The following is a 17,650-nucleotide window of genomic DNA, read 5'->3' on the forward strand; positions in this document are numbered from 1 at the left end:
AAAACCAGACAATTTCAAGTAGAGAGACAAAAGGTCAGAGCACTGCAAACCCAATACTGCCACCAGCATCTTGGGTTACAAGGGTATGGTACAGGGGAAAGAGGGAGACGAAGCGTAGCCTAGTAAACACACAGTCAGCTCTCAAAAATAGAAAGTGACATGGATCCTAATGAGAGAAATATGAAGCTACTGTATAGCACATATTCACCTGCCATTATCACTTACATATGCTGAGAGGGAGGGCAGCTGGCTCCAAACTCCTCTCCAAAGCAGAGAAATATTTTTAAATAAAGTTAATGCATTAAATTTAAATTACTTCGGCAGCAGGAAAGACTCTGGAACCTGCATGAACGTTGTGGAAATGCTTCACTTTGGATAACAGTATTTCGTGGTCTCTCGGGTTGAATTAATGTCGTTCCAGCAGTTTACACTCAGGTAAAACTGAGTATAGAAAGGATAAAGCTGTCTTTCTGGTACAGTCTTGATCCATTTGAACATACTTTTTGTTAAACTACTGCATGTTTCCTTTTCATTTGCTGTACGTCAGAAAGCAGGTCTTTGAGGGACAGTCTTCAATCTATGTTCTTTGCTTCTTGGGAAACCTCTGAGTGGAATATAGTTCATTGCAAGTGAAGCCCCCTTGGTGCCATCTTTGATTCATGGGTATCATCTCCTCTACTGCATCATCTGCAAAATTCTGTGTAACACAACAGCTTATGTACTGTTGTCTGATACAAGCACAGGGGAAAGATTCTAGCTGTCAGATTTACACTGCTATTGCAAATTGTATTGGAAATAAATAATGCGGGCATATATAGTAATACAGCAGTAATAAGGTTAACTAGAAAGTCTCACTTTACATTTGACAAGAAAATAGAAGACGCCAAAGTAAGGAGGTTGGCCAAAAGACTCTATCAACTGTTAGTCTGTGTAAGCCAGAGTCCTATTAGTCTCCAGCTATGCTTCTGAGTCAGCACAGCGTGCTGGACTAGCTGAAGTGCCAGGTCCTGCTCTGCCTTTCAGTGCATGTCAACATTGGAACAAGCCATAAAAAAATAGGTTCTGTTTCACAAATACCTCCAAGGCTTTCAAAACTTTTGAAGTCTTCTGAAATCTCTAATCTGACATGACTTTGTTGAAACCTCTGCTTGCACAGTAAAAAGGTCAGTCTCTGTATTTAAGTTTTTCGCTCTATGTACACTGGACTTGCAAAATCTACTCAAAAACATTGAAACTGATAGTTCAAACAAATGTGTTTGGTTTGACAAAACAATTTCTGAAGCAAAATCTGTTCATTAAACAGACCAAGTGTAGTTCCAGCCTAGTAACTCAGAATAAGGCAGGTAGAGGGATGGGTCTCTCACTCAAAGATTCCTGCACAGAATAGGATTTTTGTAGTCACTCCTCCTCACTGTGTCTCAATCTCATGTGCCTCCATGGCCCTGGAACCGGTTGCATGGTTTTGGAACTGTTTTGATTAGAAACTTTATTGGCATTTTGTTCCTGCATAAGGACTCTTGACGTACCTCTGCTCTGTACTGTGTCGTACTATTTATTTGATTCTTTTCAGGCAACCATGGACTTTTACTCTCCTGATAAGCACATTCCTAGTACGTGGAAAAGTGTAGTGTCTTGTTAACTACCAATATGTTGCCATGTATATGGGAAAACTCCTGGGTTTTTATAGGAGACCTGCTACGATTCTGAATAAAGAGTGAATGAAGCTTCCCTGTCTTAAAATCACGCTACCTAACTGTTTTAGATAACCTGAACCAAATTACAGTAGTTCTCCTTTAAGTGCTTTAAAGTTTGATTATCTCCTTGTAATGTGCATCCAATTTAATGCAGTGCAAACAGTACTGAATTGGGCTTTCAGGGGACATGCAGACACACTATGCAAATGAGATAGTCTAGTAAACCAGGATAATTGTATGTGTATGCCATGCCATCCCCTAAAAACACAATTATCTCTTCTTTTTATTTTGGTATCCATGACCAGAGCACTGATCGTGGTTCACCAGTGTAATACAGAGACTGCCATTTACCAAAGATTACTCTTTGTATATTATTAAGTCAATTGTCATAGAAGCCATAAGCCTGGACCAGGCTTTCAGTGTTCCAGGCGCTATACAACTAAACACCAAAATGACAGTTTCCCAAAAACTGTAAATACACTCAATAGTGACATGCAGCTTCTTCATATTATACTGACAAACCCTAAGGAAATTCACAAGAACAAAGGACCAGAAAAGACATTTACGGTTACCTGGTTTCATTTATTAATACATTCAGGCCTACATCATGCCTGTAACGTCCAGCTAAACTGGAGTATTTATTTGAAAGAGATGGAAAGTAAAGGGAGTTAGGCTGGAGGGACAACTGAGAAAGGAATTGGAGTTAACATTGGTCACAGTAAATACAGCTTTGAGTAGATAAATAGATGATGTCGGTGTAGTTTGGAAACTGAGATTGGAAAGATGAACTGGATGTCAGCAGAAGGTAATTCTGTACCTCAGGACCTACCATAACAAAGGCTGCATTCAGGTATTTGTTTTAAAAAAGGAAGTAGAAAGAGGGAGAGACCGGAGTCAAAAATTGCAGCAGGGCAGTTCTGGAGTAAGTCTGACAAAACAGGGGCATTTTAGTAGGAAGGCGAGTAGTCAATACCAAACATGTTGTGATAGAAACCTATATATAGTAATTTATTTATGTATTTATAGCTCAGCTCCACAATAATGTCAGCCTTTTTCACACTGCTTATTAATTTCCTCACTCATCAGGGACACAAAAAGGGAGACCCTTAACAAGGAGTATTTATTGAGTGCTTTTGCCTTTTTTATTGACTAAGCTACCTGGTAGTGTTAATAGTAACTAACTACAAACAAATGATTACTCATGGTTCATGTCATGTGTCCTACCAGGTCACTCAAGGTTCAGTAAGAAATTAAACATCAAACACTCTCCCCCCCGCAATAGCTAAACGCAGCAAACCAACTAAATGATAGTTTATGGTGTTCTGTTACTCACAAAGACTAAGTCTCATGCTCTCATCACCTCCAAAGGGTATATCTGCTGGCAGCTGATCCCTCTGCCCTATGGTTAGCCTGAGTCATACATAACCCGGGAAAAGGGCCAATGTTTGTGATTACAGAGTCCATGAAATTCATGCAAACAAAAGCTTGTTGCTTCTGAAGGGCACAGGCAAGTCACTGAACCCTTGCAGTCCCAAGAGGGTTCAAGAAAATCTGAATTGGAGAGGGGAAAAACAAAGAGCAATGTCAGTCATTTTAGACCACTTGCTTCAGATGTTACTAGCTGTGTAATATGTGCTTGGAAAAAAATGATTCCTGCATTATTTTGGGGAATTCAAATTATGTGTAGTATTTCTTGGACATCCTTTTATGTTTGTTTTCCCTATGCCAGGGGCCTTTGCAGTAAGAAAATGTGGAAGTCACATACTTACCCAGCGCTTAGAAAATAACCGCTCTGTCTTCTAGTCCAACATTGTTTCTATCACACAGTCAATGCACAGTCACCAGTTCTATAAGCCTACTAGGATGTTATATCACCTCCTATGAAAGCCTTTGATGAAGTTGACTCAACTAACACAGTAAGCAGGTTATCCCGTTGCATAATTTGCTTTATAGTAAAATTAGGCATGGACTCAACCGACAAAGTTTGCATTGAGATCCACATTTTTCTGAGACTTGGATTCACTTAAGTAATTTAAAAAATACTGTTCCTGGACTAACTTGTAAATTCCCATGTAAACTTAGACTGACAATTGCAGAACGACTTGAGGCTTGCATTTTCCATCTCAGAAGTAGAAATAAAAGTAGCAAAAGAAGTAAGGGTGTAACGAACCTAATCCTTTTGTACTAAAATATAAAAATTTGTCACTTACTCCTGTGACCCAGAATGGCTCACATCAGTGTTAGCCTCCAGAGCAGGGTGCCTGCATCCAGATATTGGGAATGGTCTCTTTCCTGCACTAACTCCCTAACCATGTCCAGAAAAGCTGTGGGCCAGCATCATGCAACAGACGACTGTGAGATAATTTCATAACACAGAAATGTTTGCAGGCACTGCTAGCCGTAGATGGAGCCTAAAGTTATCTGACATTTATTTTTAGTTGAGAAAGAGTTGGGTTATTCTGCACTGTTTGTGATAGAGAATGTGGTTGTTCATATTAAAAAATTCCTTCTCCCTGCCAGCCTCCCATAAATGGAACAACCTTCCAGGAGGGGTGTGTTTGGGGAACACCAGAGCAAAGAGCAGAGGCTGCTAAAACATCATCCCATGCCCTGGGACCAGGGATGGGGAAGGATGCATGCCCTGGCCACTGCCAGGCCCTTAGCTACCTGGAAGGCTGTAGTATTTCAGAGGGAACTTGTTGCTTTGGTTGAACAATTTCTGGTTTTTGTAGAGCAGAGCCAATTGTGTTTTTACAGGTAGCTCCTGTCCCTCTGACAGCCTCTCTGGCCTGAGGTCTTCACAGGGAGGTAAGGGTCTGTCCAGTTGGCTTTTTTTTGTCTCCTTGAGCATGCCTGTGAAGAGCTTTCAGCGGCGAGCAGGTACGAGTTTGCCTGACAAGCCACATGCTCCAGAGCACACGGGGTGCTGTGACCGTTTGTCAACGGGGTGATGCAAGGTGAGCAGGGTGCCTGCAAGAGGAGAGTAATATTTGATCATGTTGAACAGCGCTGGGAGGTGGTAATGCCGTGTGATGCAGAAGACACCTAACTCTACACCAGCACCTACATGGATTTAGAAGGAGGTGTGTTTGGCTTAGGAAGTGAGGCTTAGCCTAGCTGTATGGCCCACTAAAGGTATTTTTCCTCTGCTAAGCTTATAGTAGGTCTGTGCAATAGCTGTTCTAAGTTTAACAAGTGAAGCAATGCTTATTGGAGAAGTTCTTTACCCATAAGTTTATTTTAAACTTAACAGTTCTAGATGTGTTCCTTGAAAGTGTGTTCCACCAGAAATTGTTACTTAGACCATGTCTATGAAGCAGGACAATTTTTTATGAAAGATGTTTTCTGAAGTGGCTTCACTGAAAGCCAGTGAACATACCCTAAAAATAAAAGACAAATAAATATTCCAATATGTTACTAATATTTTAGAAAAGCTGTTGATTATTTCAGGTCCTAACTCATAATTTTTGATCCTTTGTGGTTGGCAAAGAACGAACCAAGTACATTTTACAGAGTGGCCATGCATGATACAAATAATACTTACAAACCAACTAACTTTATAGTGAAGCCTTCCCAAGCCAAAGAACATGGTACCTTTTGCAGATTAGCTATAATCTTACTTTTCCTTATTTTACTCATGATGAATTTGGAGAGGGGATTAGTTCGAACTACACTAGAGCCTGATGCTTGTACAGCATCTAACACAGGGTTTTGTGTAGTTTAAACAATCTGCTGAAATTCAGTTTTCAGTTCAGGTTAACTGCCTTGTACCCAGGTATTTAAGCATGCTCAAAATCAGCATATAGACGTTTGAAGGTGAAAGGGGAAGTAGACGATCTTAAGCTTTGATACCAAAAATATAAATTTCTGGAAAAAGTAGAGGTTGCTTGGTGTTATTACAGTAAGCACTAGGAAACCAAGAGAAAAAACTGAGTGTGTGCAAGTTTTTGACTACCAACCCTGGAAGAAGTGTAGCTATTTTGCTGTTATATTAATCTGTGCTAAAGTCAGTTTTGTAGGGGAATGAAGTGTTGGCTGTGAGCCACCTGAATAGAGAAGTGTTTCAAAGTGACCATTAAAAATAGCGTGATTTTTTTACATGATAGTAGAGGTGGTATTTGTAGAGGTTTTTTGGGGGGCGGGAGGGAGAAGTAAAAAGACCCTCAAAATCGACACACAAACCAGGTATCTTCTTCAGTGCCATTGTGAATTCTGCCCTGACTTCTGCCCTTTGGGAATGTGACCGGCCACATTGGAGGAAACAAGATTCTGTTGTGGGCAGGAGGAGGACTCCGGAGACCAGTTGCTGGAGCTTTGCTGCCCAAAAGCTTTGTGGATGGCTTCTTCACTGCAGGTCAGGAAAGTGTTTTGGGCACTGCTTGTCAGTCGGTGCCACCTTTTTCACTCTTGAGCGTACCAACACAAAATTGAAGCATGAAGTAAAGCATAATCCTCTGGGCTTGTGAGTGCTGGAACTAGCGGTGGGAAACAGAGTATGGGGAGGAGGAGGGAGCCCACGTGGCCGGCAGAGGTGAAGTGGAGGGGCTCAGAAGGTATGGGGGGCAGCAAGGAGGGGGAGAGGTAGCGGCAGTGAGGCTTTTCCCTCCCTTTCTGTCTCTGTTTAAAGAAAGTTACATTTGATTTATCCAGTGAACAAGCTATGTTACATATCCCTCAGTCACTGCTGCCAAGAGAGGAGGAGTTGTGATGGATGAGTAGGGCAATGTGAATGCAGTGGAAGTTTGTGAAAGGATGTGGGGTGCAAAGGAGGATTCCTTTTTCCAGACGAACAATAAACATAACTTCCCAGACACTTACAATTGCTTATTTAACTAGAAATTAATGCTAGGAATGAAATGGACCCAGCGTGATGCTTGTTTACAAGCCAACCTGCAAGCTCTTTCGACCAGCTTGTTTAATTTGTGTTGATATGTCCTTTTAATCATGTATTAGTGCAATATAGGATAACTTGGGAGTATGTGAGCTGATGGAAACTGATGGAGTGTAGGTTTGTACTTCAGGTTATCTATGCACTTTGAGGCTAAAACACTCTGTAAATTCACACTTTGTGTTTCATACAGCATTTTGAATGCATGGGATTGAGGATGCAGGTACATGAATAAAGATACTGATCCAAGGCTGTTGTGACTTGCATAACTTCACTGAAGCCAGAAGTGCCACAGTAATTTATACCAGCTGGAAATATGGTCCATTCTAACAAACTTAAGAGCTGTCTTGCTTAATAAATCTGATAAGCAAGCAGAAGCGTGATACATCCTTTCATGTGGAAAGCTCTGTGCGGCTCATATATTTACATACATGTTTCAGGATGGACATGCACACTCTTCTCTCTATCTCCCTTACTCTGCAAGATTGCTCCAGACCTTTGAAATGCTCAAATTCCTGACAAAATGTGCTTTCAAGGCATTTTAAAAAAGAACAGTCCATGGAGGCAAGGAATTCATGCAGGCTAGGTATCAAGACATTTCCCCGCAGCAGTCATAAGCAATGTAGCTAGCCTCTCCTACTCTGAAACACCTCCTCCCTTCTAGACTGATCCTGCTATGCATTACAAATTAGTGGAAGACCGGTAGAAGACCTCCTGCTATTATTCCTTGTCCCTGAGCTCAGTCTGTATCATGCTCTATCTAGATGCCTTCATGTGAAATAAAAGATAACACATATATGTTATGTCAAATTTATTCCTGTGGCTCCCCACCCAAGCCACAGAGGGTCTCAAGTGTTAATGTGCCTAGTTAAGTATTGTAACTGCTGCCACGCACTGAGATTTTACGTATCTTAAAATGTATTGTTTGCTGCCAGCCATTTTATGTTCAGTTCATACTGCTGCTGAAGCCTAGAGACACTCCTGCTGGAGACACTGCATCTCTTCTTTTTCTCATTTTGTTTTCTGAAACTGAGAATCATCATCATTGGCGTGTTCAGTGGCTCTTGGGGTATCACCTCCAGCAGCACTCTTCATCAGCAGAATCCGAGGACCGCCTGAGTCCTGGTGTGGTGATTTATAGTTGCAGTTTTGCCAGAGTAATGAGTGCCTCTGGTGGGCATCCGTAGGAGATCATATAGAGTTTATAGACTGTATGCTATCTGCAGCAGGACAGTTTATGCCTCATCTGGCATAACATCTGTTAAAATAAACTTCATCTCTCTCTGCCCCCAAAATTTAAAAAGCTGAATCTGTACTGAATCAGGTCTGTGTAGCTTGTGGCAACAGTGGTTTTGATCTGGTAGTAGCCAGCCTAAAACTGTCACATCAAATCCTGGCCCCAGGTGTATGCTTTCTGGTCAAGAGCACAGGACTGAAAACTGGGCTTCCTGCCTAGCTAGCTGAAGGCTAGGACACAAACACCAGTTTTGTTCAGAGCACCAGCTTTTAGGACAGTCAGAAGCACAGCCAAGAAAAAGAAATACAGAGTGCCTTCAATGATCCGGAGTCATCTATTGCCACTGCTTTGATTTTTTATTATTTTTATTTTTTTATATATATTTTTTGTTCAACAGTTGTGCCAAGCACTCCCAACAGCAAGAGTGGCTGCATTCAGAGGAGTATTTCCTTTTTGACTTTATGAGCCCCCTTGGAGGAGGTTGATCGTCCCATCCTATGAGGGTTAAAAGTCATCGTGTAAGCAGTTCTGGCCTGCTGTGTGGTACTGGAAATGAGCATGCTGGTTGTCCTTCTTGCAGGGAAAGGGAATAAAAAGCTGTCTAAAGAGCTACTGATTACTAGTGTCATCATTGCTCTCTTCGGATGCTCTCAAAGAGTATGGTGACCAAAATCTTCTGCAAGACTATGGATCTCTCTGAAAGTAATGTTATTGGCTGCCATGGGGATTCATTGTGCAGCTGTAGTGTTCAAGCTGATCCTCTCCCTACCCCTTGCAGAGTTATTGAGACAGAGCCTTCTATGCAAGCTACATCGGGGTCTTGAGTGCCATGGTCCTGAAGTTCTGAACCTAAGGGTACAAGCAGAGGCCTCAGACAGCAGGAGATCATTGGTTAAAACATTTTCTGTAGGATTCAGGGATGTTGGCAGGAATTAATCAATAAAAAGGTTCTCCAGAAGGAGTCCCTTCTTTTTTACTGTTTCCTTTATCCTTACTGCAGAGCTGAATTAAATGTATGCCAAAAAGCCTACTGAAAAGGGAAGGAGAGAACAGTGAAAGACAATATCAAATTCAAGTACTTCTAAAAAAAGAGTTCTCAACTCTGATATGTGTCACATCCTAAATTCTTTCTTTCAGAGTGTATTAAAGTGGAATGAGGTAGACTGATTCCAGAGCAGGTTTTCGCACACGAGTTTTTCTGCAATAGTTATTGCAATGCACATCTACTCTGTCCTGGTCAGAATTAACTTTCAAGTACAGACAAGCCCTTCCATTAGACTTGAAAAAATTGCAAAAACATTTAATAAAGGTAATTACTTATAAAATCTGCAGTGGCATTTGTAGTTCATTTTGGTTTTGCTTTTCACAAATATTTTGTGAGCTGGCACTAAACCCACTATATTTTCCAAGCAATAGGAACCTTGTCAATTCTTCTGTGATGGTGTTTGCCCAAGTATTTATACCAGAACTTTTGATGTGCCTGATCTGAAAACTGTTAAGGAATCAGCAACTCAGGGAGCACTTAAAACTTAAATAATGAAATCTCTGTGAACAGTACACATAGCATTACAGATGTAAATTATTCCGGAACTGCCTACTGGGTCACACAAATGTTTACCACTTTCATAAAGGGAGCACAAAGAGAACTGTCAAAGACATAAGCCTACACAGCCCCATTTGCCCGGACCGTGGCCATCGCCAGCTTCATTATCACGGATTTGTCCTTCCATGTACATTAGCGTAGATATCTAAAGCAACAGGAGAATGAAGTTCCCTGTGCATTTTATGTCAAGTTTCGAATCAATGTTGAGTTTGTCATTGACATTTCAGTGGCAAGCACACCTCCCTGTTCAAAGGATGAATTTTGGCACTGTCTCTTTTAGTTAATCCTTTTAAAAGTGCTTAAACATCAATGGTAGTATTTGGCTCTGCATGCATGATTTCTGGGCAACTACTCAAAACTTACTAAGCAATAATCTTTTTGTTTAATCATTCACTGCAAACATGTTACATAAAATGGACTGATAACAGAGTCATGAGACACTTTTTTCCACTCGTGTTGTACAAATTATGAGACTTTAAAAAGTTTTCGAAAGCTAAATTTAATTTGCTGCTGCTGTGAGAAACAAGAACTTTTTTTCAAACCAGTAGAATTAGATCTCCTTAAGTCACTAGTGTGTCTCTTCCCATGTGAAGTAGATCATCTTTTGGAAAACCCAGGTACTGAAGGATTGATGCATGTTGTTCGGTTCAGTAACGGGTAGGGTGAGGCAGATGTGGTGCACCATTAGAAACTGCCTGTGCTTTTATGGAGCCTAACTAGGAGGAAGCACTTGTGTACGGCCAAAAAACTTCAACCAGTTCATGAAAGCCATCATTGCAAACCCACTGGGGAGAGTCCTGGGTCTGAGATGAGGCAACGCTGCTGCTCTGAGGGCCTCAGCAAGACATACGAGGGGCTGGATTGTAATATCCTCTAGCTAGGCATTAGCAGGAGAGACATATGGAAATACACTGGCACTGCTACGTGCTCTGCTGGCTGGCACAGATTTCTCCCATCTGTCTTTGCGTTGTGCACTTAGAAGGTGCTTAAAGTCGTGTGATTCTTCTGCTTCCTTGTTTTTATTTCCCATTTGCCTCTTGCTTAAGACAACCTGGTGCCCACGGGCTGGAATGTGCCATCACTTTCTCCCCGCACGATCTGCTCTTCATGCCTATGGTTCAGTTGCCACAAACCTTCCCGCTTGAGCAGCCTTGCTGCAAGCCGTTCTGCTTGCACCAAAAGCAATGTTTGCTTTGCAGTGAGACATTGCAAATGAAGCGGTATTCATTCAGAGAGGCAAAAAATACAGCCATAGAAAATGCAGGTGTGACCGGTGGACCACTCTGCAAAAATGAACGCTGTATTTGGGCAAGCTGTTGCGTTGTTTATTGTGTAAGTATAAAGCACTTAATTCAATAGAAACCAGTCTGGAAAAACAGGAAAGAAAGAATAGACTGTCTTGAGGTAATTCACCATTCAGCAAGCACAGGGAGATTGTTACCGGGCCTACCTTTGACTTTCAGCCCCTTCGCAATCGACCTAGGGACCTGCCTTGAAACAAGGAGAGAAGGTTGTGAGAGGGAAAGCAGGCAGGGAGAAGATTTTCATCTAGGCAATTTTGAAGATACTAGGTCTGTTGGTCAATACTCCCGTAGGCGCTGTAGTTTTTCTTCTAAATGCTGAAAAAGAGGCATTTTGTTTTCGGAAGGCTAGGTAATGCCTGTGTACCATTGGTCTCAGACACCTGAGCAGCAGGATTGTGGGTGCCTGATCAGTGCCGGTGGAGAGACTTACGGCCCCACGCTCAGTCCCAGAGCAGAGCAGCTCCACCTCAGGAAAGCTCAAGGCCATGAAAGCTGCACCTAAGATACTGTGCTGCCATGTTTCAGCAGGGTAACTAGCCCGGTCATGGGGACAACATGTAAGATCGCGAAGTAGTTGTAGCTTTTGACAATTTTCCTGTGTGTACGGATAAAGAGCCTGGCTATTTTTGTTTACAGGAATTCTGTAGGCATTTAATGTTTTGAGGGTCTCTAAGGCATTTTTGGTTGCAAGGTTTTCCACAAGAGCTCATTTCTGACAGCGTTAAACCTATACGTAAACCAGGTTAATCCATATAACATGTTTTGGTGCCAAGGCTTACTCAATTTGAAGAATAACATGCAGCGAAGACCTGGACTCATAAGTAAGACTTTTTTTGTGTGTTAATGTAGTCTAATTTGTCAACCACACTTTTAAAGCTCTGCATTTTTCAGGATTTGTACTTTTAGATGGTATTTTCCAGCAGTGGCCTACAGATACCTTACTGCCTTTTCCTTTTCCTTGCTGCCTGTGGATGTATCTTTGCCCATGACAGCAATATGCTGAGGTCTTCTTGAACGGTTCGCCTGCAATTACTGGTCTCTACCTAAGACCTCACCCCTTCATCAAATTTATGTTGCTCATCTCAAAAATATGTCAAATGGTAATTCCCTCTCTTTCGCATTACATTTATTGAACATCAAGAGATTGCCTCACAGAGAAATTGAAAAGATATATACACACACACACACACCCCCATATGCATAATGTACATGCACACATATTACTTATACATTAAATGCCTGTATAAACAGCTGCTATTTGTTCTTCTAGACTGTTCTTCTGGAATGTGAAACAGCAGGTTTATAACAGAATGTATTGCCAGTAGCTGGCAAACCTTTGAGGGGCAAGGAGGAAGAATACGTTTGGTAAATCCATGAACATTGGAAGACAAAATAAAGCGAACAGAAAATACATCTGGAAGTGGGTACCCAGCAGCCTGAAGGTTTATGCTGCTTTGGCCGTGCTATGGGAGGAGGGAATGCTGTTTGCAATACGAAGTGCTCTCTTAGCGTGCTTTCCAGTATGCCCTATCCCCCTGCTCTCAAACCCAAACTGGGGGAAGATTTATAGTGTAGGTCAGGTGTAGTAAAAAGAGAACAGGACTCTCGTGGGGATGCAGGGAATAAGTAAACAGGAGCATGAAGGAAAATTCTCCTGAACTTCATATGAAGCCATGAGCATTTGTGGGCAAATATTTTCATACGGCGCAGGTAACTCCACAACCTCTCTTGTGAATCGGGAAGTAGCGTAACACACTTTAGACACAAGTGTGAAGATGCAGTCCTTGTAGCTATTTGTCCTATTTACACATTTATGTCAGAAAAAAAACTTTCTTACATCAAATCTAGCTTGCACTGGAACTCATTATTTTTTCACAGGAGTTTCACCACCTGTAACAGTGTCCTCATTTAGCTGTGAGTTAAGAAAGCAGCATTAAATGCTGTGATTATTTTTGTGTAGATGCTTAAGTTGGAAGGGAATCTGGTCCTGTCTCACAGAGATTTGTAGGTATCATCTATATATAGATGATATATAACAGCTATAATGCTGTTCTTCAAAGGTGGATGTGCAAAATATAGTCTGTTCTTATAGTCTAATTTATTTATGATTTGTATGAACTGTGTCTTGCCTAACAGACGGTAGAATAAAGCTAACTTAATTGAGAGCTGATTATAAGTACTGTGTACAGAAATCTTTGTTCTCCAGAGCAAGCCACTGGAGCGTGTTAGCAGCACATTTTCCAGATGAACTCCTTTCCTGCCTTGTTTTGTGACTAGAATGAAGAAACTAAGGAATGGAGACCAAAAGCTTTCTTTTTGTTTAAAAGAAGTGCCCTGTGCCAGCTGAAAATGTATTTACAGACCTTTAAGCTAGGGAGATGCTAGCCAGACTGCTTGCTTCTCTGTTGTTCTGTGGCTGTGTCTCTTCATTGCTTCATGGTATTTCACATAATCAGTCTCTGACTTTGTACTGCACATCATCGGGCTTTATTTCCTGACAAAACCACATGCAAGGAAGGAATAAAATGAGGTAACTGCAAATAAGTAAATTGAGCTAAATGTACTTTGTGACTTGCAGTCCTATATAATCGGGATTGTGCCCGATAAGGTGATTAACCTTTACAAACCATAACAAAGGTTATTGCAGCAGCTTTTTTTATGTGGAAGTAAATAGAGACATAAAGATTTTAAGTCACTCGCTGAGCCATGTAATGAATCAATAGCTAAGCTGAAGCCAGGAATCCTTTTCCAGCCTTTCATGCGACCACAAGACTTTCTGCCTCGTCAATTATTAAAGACTTTTAGTAACCTTCAGTGAATCGCGCTCACTGAAGGAAACGCATTTCTTCATGCTCTTCCCCTCCTGCTTCCTTTAATTTTTTTTTAATTCTATATTGTTGTAAATGTATTTTATTGTGATATTGGAGCAGTGTTTACCCTAGCACACATGAATGGCTGTGAGCAGAGATGGGAGAGGCTGGAGGTTGTTTTGCTTAGTGCAGATTGGTCTTGATCTGTGAAGCTCAGTGAAGGTTTTGAACTTTTTTGTGCTTTGTATCTAGGGTTTTCATTTAGGCCCAAGTGTGTTTTCTTGAAGAGTCCTCCTGCATAGGCTCTCTCTCATGGCCTTTGTAAGATACCCTGCATCTCTGGAAGTTGAAACCTACAGAGATGACATGACACAGTCCAGTCGCACCACGTGTCAATGGGAAACGCGAAAACATAACTTGTCTTTTCCACTTCAGCTTTTCTGCTGAACTGCAGGCACCTACAAAATCAAATGTTCCAGGTGGGAAAACACAAATGCGTATGGGTAGCAGAGATAGGGAAATCCCGTCACAGTCATTTGGCCTTGTCTTCCCTTGCATAATCCTTGTGCCAGAGCTTGACTGGCAGCAGCACAGGCCAGGACCACGTTGAAAAGGGACGATACTAGAACACCTGCTCAAGATCACGGAGAAACCTGGAAAATTAAACTAACCTTTCTGCTGCTATGAGCTAATTTGCTCTGCTTGCAAGCATTAGTCACTTGTTTTTCCTAAATAACTATATTAAATGGAGAAAAAAAACAAGGTAGATCAAACATGCTTATATACAATATGCTTATATATGTATACACAGTACATAACCATACAGTACAATAAATACTCCTTCACTGACATCCCAGTTCCTTACTTTGTCTTCTCTAGTATATTACCGAACGCAGCTTCTTTAACACTTTTTGGTTTTTCAGCTCTTAGCTTAGAGTATCTGCAGCACTGGGAACTTACTATCCAAGAGATGCCTGTGCAAATTCTTGTGCCCCATTTTGCAAGAGACGTTTAAACAGCCTTCTACACTTAAAAATGTTTTTCTGATGGGTGTTTTTGACTTCTTTTTCTAAGCTCTATTTTATGTATTTTATGCATGTTGATGCTGAAAGCTGTGGTTTCAGATAAAGGTGTCCCAGGCCCAGTCAGATATTTGACCCAGACTTTTACCACATTAAACATGAAATGTTGGAGCGGGTCCAGAGCAGGGCCACAAAAATGACCAGAGGGATGGAACACCTCTCCTGTGAGGACAGGCTGAGAGAGCTGGGGTTGTTCAGCCTGGAGAAGAGAAGGCTCTGGGGAGACCTTATTGCAGCCTTCCTGTTCTTAAAGGGGGTTTCTAAGAAAGATGGGGGCAGAGTTTTTAGCAGGGCCTGTTGTGATAGGACAAGGGGACATGGTTTTCAACTGAAAGAGGGTAGATTTAGACTGGATAAACGTAAGAAATTTTTCACACTGAGAGTGGTGAAACCCTGGCACAGGTTGCCCAGAGAGGTGGTAGATGCCCCATCCCTGGAACCATTCCAGGTCAGGTGGGACGGGGCTCTGAGCAACCTGGTCTAGTTGGAGATGTCCCTGCTCACTGCAGGGGGGTGGGAATAGATGACCTTTCAACCCAAACTATTTTATGATTCTATGATTCTATGAAATTTTGTCTCTGCTTTATGATGTCCCTTTATTTTTTTTTAACAGAAATGCCTTGCAAATTGCAATGACACATGTAAAATATGTGTTTCATGCTTATCCCTTGCTCCCCTTCATTTATCTCCCCCTTTTTGCCGGATATCATCAGAGCTTGCTTCTTTGGGGGGCGGGGGGAGTGTGGACTTTTCCCCTCTGGACTTTGGTGTGGTGGGGCTGTCTGTTAGTTCATAGCCACCAAGCTTAACAGCTGTGAAGATTAGAAATGTTTAATCTGGTAAGACTGTGTTGTATGTCTAAGAAACCATACATCTAAAAAGCAACTGACAAAATGTAATGCTCATGCGTAATTCTTCTACTCAGTGTATTCCCATTGCAACGTTTAATGTAGCTAAGGCTGAGGCTTTTTTTCCCCAGCTGTGGACATGCAGCATGCTCTGTTTCCCTGGCAGTTCAGTGGTGTTGTGTTGACATGGCAACTTTTGGTCCTGATTCTTCTCCCTAGAACAGTGCTGTCCAAGGCACAGCTTTCTGACTCCACACAGGTTCAGTCCTGCTTGCGTTTATGTAGGGGAATTAGCTGGCAGTGGGTTCAGGCTCTCACCCTGGCACACTTGCATCAGTATTTGCAGCAAGCACCGTCCTTCCTTTTTCCCTTGCTGCAACCAGTCTGTTTGCTTAAAAGTTTTAAATGTGCAATATAAAAGTGGTTGAAACAGTGGCAAACTATGAGAATACAATAAAATTATGTTGATCCAGCTTCCAGTAGGATGATGAACTAGAGTGAAGATAAAAGTAACTGACGACTCCAGCATGTGATGCCTACTTGGGATGGAGTCCTGCCTTTCCCACACCCCACTGTCTCTTCCTCCTGCTGCATGTCCTGTGCAGGCTCAGGCCTCCTCCATGAGCCTGCTCATTAGTCTTGCAGAGAACTGGTGGAGAAAAAAGCGAGGTCTTATTTTTTTTCTGCAAGGTTAGTGAGTTGAAATGGCTTATGGAGGTGTCTGATGAATGTAAGAGCTAGGGTGGAGGTTGAACCATACGGCTAAAAACAGGAATTGCACAGCCAGGACAGGAGAGGTAGAAAGAAGAAAAAGGGAAACAGAGAGTTGAAGGGGGTAAAAAAGCCTTGCTCGTTCAGTGGAGGGAATATATTTGATCAGTTCAGCTGACTGGAACTGCTCTCTCTGTGTTTAGCCTTAATTATTTCTGCTTCCACTCTCCCATCCTTTAGTCAGTCTCTTCTAATTAGTAAGCCCTTCACAGGAGGGATTGTGTATAATCTTGCGGGTGTACCCTGAGATACCGCATTAACAATAATATATTAATAGTAATTCTAGTAGGTCCAGCTCAACTCCTGGTAACTGTTGGATTGGTTCCTCCATTTAAATGATAGTGGGTTTTTTTCAGTGTGTATCATAGAAGTGATAGCCTCTCTTATTTAAAGAAAATAAATAGAAGACTGACTGAGTTGTAACTCGCACCTTGCATAATGAGCAGAACCAATAGGTTGAGAGCTTCCTGACTTGTGAAGCAGAAACTGGGTAAAAAACACTAGTAAGTTGGAGCAATGGTTGGTCCATGTATTTTGAGCATGTGCAGAAGCAGGACACAGATAGGGTACAGGTAGAGACCCCCTATGTTTATGAAGTTGTAACCTTTCTCTCTCCCCCCTCAGATTTAGGCTACTTGGATATGTTTTTTTCTAGTTTTTTGACATGCTTTTGAAAATTATATGTTAATGATCTGCCGTAACAGTCAGTGCCATAGTATAGACTGGTGGGCTCTGTGCCTTTGAACTTAACCCTTCCAATAAATCACACAAGCGTTTGCTTGCTGGGAAGCGTACACTGTCGGTGCTGCATGTGGCGGATGAGGTATAATGTTAAGTAGCCCCACTCCATATGGGCAGTGACCAAAACTGTGGCTTTGGACACATACCAAATTAGGTTGACGTAGGTCTTTGCGTGGTTTCAGGTTGGAAAAGACCTGTGGTGTCCTTCCTGGTGCAGCATTAGCAGGGGCTGAACTGTGTCAGCTGAGGTAACATCTGGCTTGGAGGGTAAGAGCTGCCAGCCGCTGAGGGCCCTGTAGGGATTTGGGGAAAACACAACCTAGCCAGTTCTGCTTTGGCATGGAGACAACGCCCAGCCAAAACTGAAGTTACTTCCCTCATCAAATACGTGTTACTGAAGAATAAAATTAAAACAACAACAAAAATCTCATTGTGGAGGACACCATAATTACAAATAAGAGATTTATTTTTGTGGAAGAATTATTCAAGGATCATGAAACAGAAAATAAGCCAGCTTGAGGATGTTGGAAGACGTTACACCAGAAACATCAATATTAATGTAGCAAATTGTGGAAAACATGATAAGGTGCCCAATTTTCAGTCGTATCAGTAGAGTCATTAGCAGCAATTACAAAGCAGCAGAACTTAGGGTATTGAAACTGAAGAGGAAAT

Source organism: Phaethon lepturus, unplaced genomic scaffold (genome assembly GCF_000687285.1).
Source record: "Phaethon lepturus isolate BGI_N335 unplaced genomic scaffold, ASM68728v1 scaffold7194, whole genome shotgun sequence".
NCBI lineage: Eukaryota > Metazoa > Chordata > Aves > Phaethontiformes > Phaethontidae > Phaethon > Phaethon lepturus.